The sequence below is a fragment of the Triticum dicoccoides genome, chromosome 5B (genome assembly GCF_002162155.2).
Source record: "Triticum dicoccoides isolate Atlit2015 ecotype Zavitan chromosome 5B, WEW_v2.0, whole genome shotgun sequence".
Classification (NCBI taxonomy): domain Eukaryota; kingdom Viridiplantae; phylum Streptophyta; class Magnoliopsida; order Poales; family Poaceae; genus Triticum; species Triticum dicoccoides.
Window position 1 is genome coordinate 561,584,223 of NC_041389.1, and position 6,495 is coordinate 561,590,717.

General features: G+C 45.8%; 1 pseudogene; it reads left to right on the forward strand.

The window, feature by feature from the left end:
- The first annotated feature begins 434 nt into the window (after positions 1-434).
- LOC119306153 lies at positions 435-5,545 on the forward strand (annotated as a pseudogene).
- Positions 5,546-6,495: the final 950 nt, after the last annotated feature.

Below are 6,495 nucleotides of genomic sequence, written 5' to 3' on the forward strand. Positions count from 1 at the left end.
TTTATATCTACAATACAAAATATATAAAGTATGAAAGTTCATCTTATAGTGAATCTAAGGATATAAGTTAGGCACTTTTGATGTAAATGTTTTTCTTCACAAATTTGATCAAAATTTCTGATGATTGACTTTTTAGCAAATCTATTTGCACTACATTATGGGACCAAGAGAGAGTAATTAGAAGGTGTCAGGACATGCATTAATCGACCACCTTGTCGGTCAGATTTTGTGCCGACATCGATCGATCTCCCCCTGCCCACTGGTAATCTGACCGATGGAGCCGTTGCAGTAGGAGTGAGTGAGCTCCACATGCAATCACTGGCTTCTTGCTAATAAACTACATTGTCGATGTAAATCTCCATCGGACGGATTAATTAGTAGTGTAGCGTCGCTAGCTAGCGGTAGGTGAGATATGAACACCGACGGCCGCCGGCGCCTATCCTCACACCTCAGTACAGTAGTTGACCGATCAGTGCAACAGCAGCGCTTGGCAGGGCAACAAATTGAGCTCCATCCATCTATCAATGGCGCACACTAGAGCAACCATCTCGATCTCGGAGGCAGCGGCGGCGCTTTTGCTGCTGCTGCTGCTGCCGCCGCCGCTCTCATTCATCGTCGGAGCCGCAGCAGCACCGCGGGCGATCGGGATGCCGGGCTGCGCGACCAGCTGCGGCAACGTGAGCGTGCCGTACCCGTTTGGGGTGGGCCCAGAAAGGTGCTACTGGCCGGGGTTCAACCTCACCTGCGACCGCCGGAGCAGCCCGCCGCGGCTCCTCCTTGGCGACGGCACCCTCCAGGTCGTGGAGGACATCCACCTCGGGTCCGCGATCACCGTCGTGCGCCAAGGCGACATAAGGCTCGACGAGAACGGCGCCGGCGCGTTCGGCGGCGGCCTCAGGGACGACGGGCCCTACTCGCTGGCCTTCAACAACGATCTCATCCTGACGGGCTGCAACGCGCAGGCGACGCTAAAGAACGGCCACGTCACCGTCGCCGGCTGCTCCTCGTTCTGTGAGACCGAGGATGTCGACGGATCCGACTTCAACGGGTTCCCGCTGTCCAGGCACCCCACCAGCATGGTGTGCTCCGGCATAGCCTGCTGCCAGTCGGCCGTCCTCACCAACTACCAGGACCGGAGAGCGGGAAAGGTCCCGCACAGCGGCTCCTACGGCGTGGAGCTCCGGTGGCTTGGGTGGAACGGCACGGCCGACCGACGGTGGCCGCCCCGCGTGTACGTCGCCATGAATGGGTGGTTCGAGCAGAAGCGTTTCTCCTACGATCTGCTATGGAAGGGAACGCCTCCGTCGGTGGCGGTTCCCGTGTTGCTTGACTGGGAGGTCGCCAGCCATGGCGCGGAGCCTAACGGCAACACAAGCTCCTCGGAGTGCCCCGCCGAGGCTGCCCGAACCGTGTGCCGAAGCAACCACGCATCCTGCAACAAAGGTGCAAGGGGCTATACATGCTTGTGCGACGAGGGTTATGACGGCAATCCCTACCTCCCCGGCGGATGCCAAGGTTTTTCCTTCGCTTTCCACTTGCAATGCATTATGTTGCATACTATATCATGTCATTCACTCACTCTTCTTAGGAGACTAGTTAGTATGACCGCATATTATTTAGACTATCATTTGCACAAACTCATTAATTTTGTTCTACTCCCTCTATGAAAGTATAAGACTTTTTTATCATAGTGTCAATAAACATCTTATATTGGGAGGGGCATTTTGGCTCCCAAGAGCACATGCTCCCGGGTGAGAGTACCGCAAAAACAATTTTGTTAATGTTTTCAAAAAATTCTGATATTTTTTGTCAATGTTAGTGTTAGTGTTGCAAGCATGCTTGACAATTTTCATGTGAAATGGAGCAGGAGTGTTTCGTTGGTGGGAAAAACAAATTTGGGATAACATTTGGTGTAATATATTTTTTTTGCACTGGCATGCTTAACCTTTTGGCCTTAAAATTTGCATGTAGCATTTGGATGTGACTAACAACAAATTAAAATTCTGTCTTGATTCTTTTGACATTCCAAAAATAGTTTTTTTGCCCAGGAGCACGTGCTCTCGGGAGCCGAACTGAATTTTCGTCTTATATTTTTATATAAAGGGTGTATATTCCATTGATGCGTACAGTCTATATATGATATACACCCTCTGTTCCTAAATGTAAGATGTTTTTACAGTTTGATTTGAACTGTAAAAACATCTTATATGTAGGAACAATGGTAGAGTACTATGTATGTGTTTTAGAGTAGAATGTTCTCAAGACTTTCCATGTAAGTAAGTTGGTATTCTCCATATTAGCTTTTTCCTTAGTCACACTTTATAAAGTTTGACTAACCAAGTTCGATCAAAAACATAGTAGGTGAGTATTCCCTCTTTTTATTTAATCTGTATATTAGTCTATAAACTTGGTAAAAAAATGTGGAAACTTGACTTAAGACAAAGCTAATATGCAAAGTAATAAAAACTGAGGGAGTATCTAGTTAGTACAGCATCCTCCGGCAAAAAAGAAAAACATACTTGGTATAGCTTTAGTGTTGTTCATTTTCTTTGGTTTTGAGAACATAATACTTAATTTGCATGTATTGCTTCGTCGGCGATATAACATGGTGTAGATATCAACGAGTGTGAAGAGCCAGGCAGTCGGTGCCTTGGTCCATGTATCAACAAGGAAGGATCGTACGACTGTGGTTGTCCATCGGGAACGCATCGTGACAACGCAACTGGCGGATGCATCACTCCCGTCACAGGTGAGCCTGATTTACCTTCAAGATAATTGAAGCCAAGTTGTAGCCAAACACCTATAATTATTTGTGTATGTACTTTGTTTCAGTCAACCTTCTTCACTTGTTGCACTTGTAGGTAGCTGCAATAGGTCATGCGGAGACGTGCAGGTCCCATACCCGTTCGGCTTTGGGGCGTCCTACTGCTACTGGCCAGGCTTCAACCTCACCTGCGACTACACAAGTATCAACGGCGAGTCCCCACAGCTTCTACTCGATGACTACGGCGCCTTTCGAGTCGTCGAAATCTCCCTTCAAAACACCACGGTGCGCGTCATCGGCACCGGTGCCCTTGCTAGTGTCACCACCAAACGTGATGCGGACTTCAGTTTCGATAAAGTCTTCACGGCAAATAGAGAGACACCATACTCCCTGTCCACCCGCAATGAGCTCATCCTGACAGGGTGCAATGTGAAGGCGAAGCTGACTGCCGGAGACGATGCCAAACCCGGCATCATTAGCGGGTGCTCCTCATTTTGCTCCTTCAACAATACAGGCGGCACCACTAAAGTTAGCACTGGAGGACAAAACAAGTACTGCTATGGCATGGGTTGCTGCCAGTCGCGTATCTCCATGTCGTCGCACGGCATGCCCAAAATGCTGTGGCTCGAGTGGCTTGACGAGAGCAACACATTGGACTTAAAAACCATGTCCTCCTATGCGCTGATAGTGGAGGAGGGATGGTTCAATCTCACAATGCTCTCCAGTGACTCGGCAACGAAGGTGATTCCTATTGTTCTACAGTGGGAGATCTTGGATTCGGCATTGCCCAAAGCAGAAAACTTGAAGAGATCAAATTATACGAGTTGTCCTATCCTATGGAAGTGGCAGGCAACATTTGCAAGAGCAAGAACAGTTACTGCAATCTAGGGATAAGAGGCTACTCATGCCAGTGTAGCGATGGCTACAGCGGTAACCCGTACATGGTCGATGGATGCACAGGTTAACATTTAGCATATTGTTACTTTGTCCATATGCATACTGGTACTATGCATGTACTCATTACTGTACTGAATTTATTTTTGTTTCCTTTGGCTTGCACACTCTGCAGGTGGCCACAAGTCCTTTAAAGGTGAGCAACTCTCTGCAACTTCGGGAGGATTTCCTTAGTTTTGCGTTTTCAAATAAAGACAACAACAGCTAGCATTTCAATAATGGTAATTCCGAAAAGATACTACTCCCTCTGTCAAGAATTACTTGTCGCGAAAATGAATACATACATCGATTTTTATCCATTTCTACGACAAGTAATTCTGGACGGAGGGAGTATCTCACACCAGTATGGTGTATTTGCATTCTCGTCACTAAAATGCTTCAAAAAAGTTATATTTTCTTTCATTTATTAGCATGTGGGGTGTATATCCAAGGCATTATTCTGCCATGGTAATATCAATAACATATGTATATTTTCAGGTACAAGTGTCATTGTAGGAGTTGCCAGTGGGACGGCTCTCATACTTATGGTTTTCGCTGGATTATTCATTTTCTCCCAATTGAAATGTCGAAGGGCGCAGATGTTGAAACGCAAGTTCTTTGAGCAGAATCGTGGGCAACTACTGCAACAATTGGTGTCTCAGAGAACTGATATTGCAGAAAAAATGATCATAACCTTGGAAGAGTTAGAGAAGGCAACAAATAATTTTGATAAATCTCGTGAGCTTGGTGGTGGAGGGCATGGTACTGTCTATAAGGGGATTTTATCAGACCTCCATGTTGTCACCATCAAGAAACCAAAGAAGGTAGTTCAAAAGGAGATTGATGAGTTCATTAATGAGGTTGCTATACTGTCACAGATCAATCACCGAAATGTCGTAAAACTCTATGGTTGTTGTCTTGAAACTGAAGTGCCAATGTTGATATATGAGTTCATATCCAACAGAACCCTTTATGACCATCTTCATGTTGAAGGACCAAGATCATTGTCATGGGACAATAGGCTCCGGATAGCAGTTGAAACAGCCAGATCTCTTGCATATCTTCACTCAACAGCTTCGGTACCTATCATCCATAGAGACATCAAATCTGTTAATATACTATTGGATGATACTCTAACATCAAAGGTAGCAGATTTTGGAGCTTCAAGGTATATTTCTGTAGAGAAATCGGGTTTAACAACAATGGTGCAAGGTACAGTTGGATATTTAGATCCTATGTACTTCTACACCGGACGGCTTACCGAGAAAAGTGATGTTTATAGCTTTGGAGTCATGCTAATAGAGTTGTTGACAAGAAAGAAGCCATTTTCATATGTGTCTTTAGAAGGAGACGGCCTTGTTGTACACTTTGTTTCCTTGTTTGCAAAAGGCAATCTGTTGGAGATACTAGATCCACAAGTTATGGAAGAAGGAGGAAAGGATGTTAATGAGGTAGCTATACTTGCCGTGGCATGCGTAAAACTAAGGGGAGAGGATCGTCCAACCATGCGTCAAGTGGAGTTGACACTGGAAAACTTCCATTCACCCAAGCAATATGTCATGGATGGTGCGGTGGTTGATATATCCGAGAAGAAAAGAACTATAAAAATGTCCTTACCAACTAATGACGGAAGAAGCAGCAACGAAGGGTCGACGAGGCAGTATAGCATGGAAGAAGAGTTCCTAGAGTCTGCGAGGTGTCCTCGGTAGTTTTGCTCGAGCATGTGTAACATGGTTAACTATCTGTCATTTACCTGCGTTCAATTACTGAAGCAACAGTGTTCCTTTGGTTTGTCCCAGACTTGGGCTTTGTTTGCTAGTTGTTGCTTCAATCAGTGTACACTAACTTTTCTCTGCTTTGAATATTACTCATAGCAAAACAACAATATGTCCATAGGCTATCTCATACCTTTCTCTTTATGTGGGTGTATGTGTGTGTATGTTGCTAGCACATGCTTTTGGTGCAAATCTCAACAATTAGTATATGTTAAGTAGAGAGCCAAGATTCCCATACAACTAGATCGTCTGGGATCAGCTTCTTTGAAGCAATCCAACTGGATGCAACAACAATAATACATTTTTTATTTCCGACATCACATCTTACGAGTTTTTTCGATAAAGAGTGCTCTTTATTGACTCATAGTGTAGCATCAAGCGATACAATCATAATAAATACACACCCGGCGTCTGCATAACCAAGATGCACACAGCCAATGCAACACACACACACAGACACAAACAATCACGGCGGCAAAAAGCAAAGTCTTATAAGACCAAAGCTATGCCTAAACGGATGGAGAAAAAGAAAACCCTGAAGCAAAAAACACAACGATCGACGAAACACAGCAGTGACCATCGGGCGCCAACCAATTCTTGACAACACAAGAACTACGAGAAAGTTTCTTCAAAAGCGACGCCTCCAGAAAGGGAGCGATGCGCAAACGCCGCCGTCACCGGTCCAACCACCAAAGGTCAGAACATGGGTTTTCACCCTGAAGATCAAATCCGAGCAAAACTCCGAGCAATGCCTTCACCAGGGTAACGACGCAAAAAACGACGCCATTGCTAGGTATAACCAATCAAGGTCAGACCTAGGGTTATCACCCCGGAACTCGAGACTGGGTACACGAGAAGTACCATCCAATAATCGAAGTCATCTTATGTTGTCTCCTCCACTTGCCTCGATCCCAATAGCTGCATATGCACACGGTTCTGGTGGTGAGCGATGGTCATGCCGGCACGAGCAAGCTGACGTGACACGACGAAGCCGCTCGCTACCACCCGACGAAGTCTGATGGG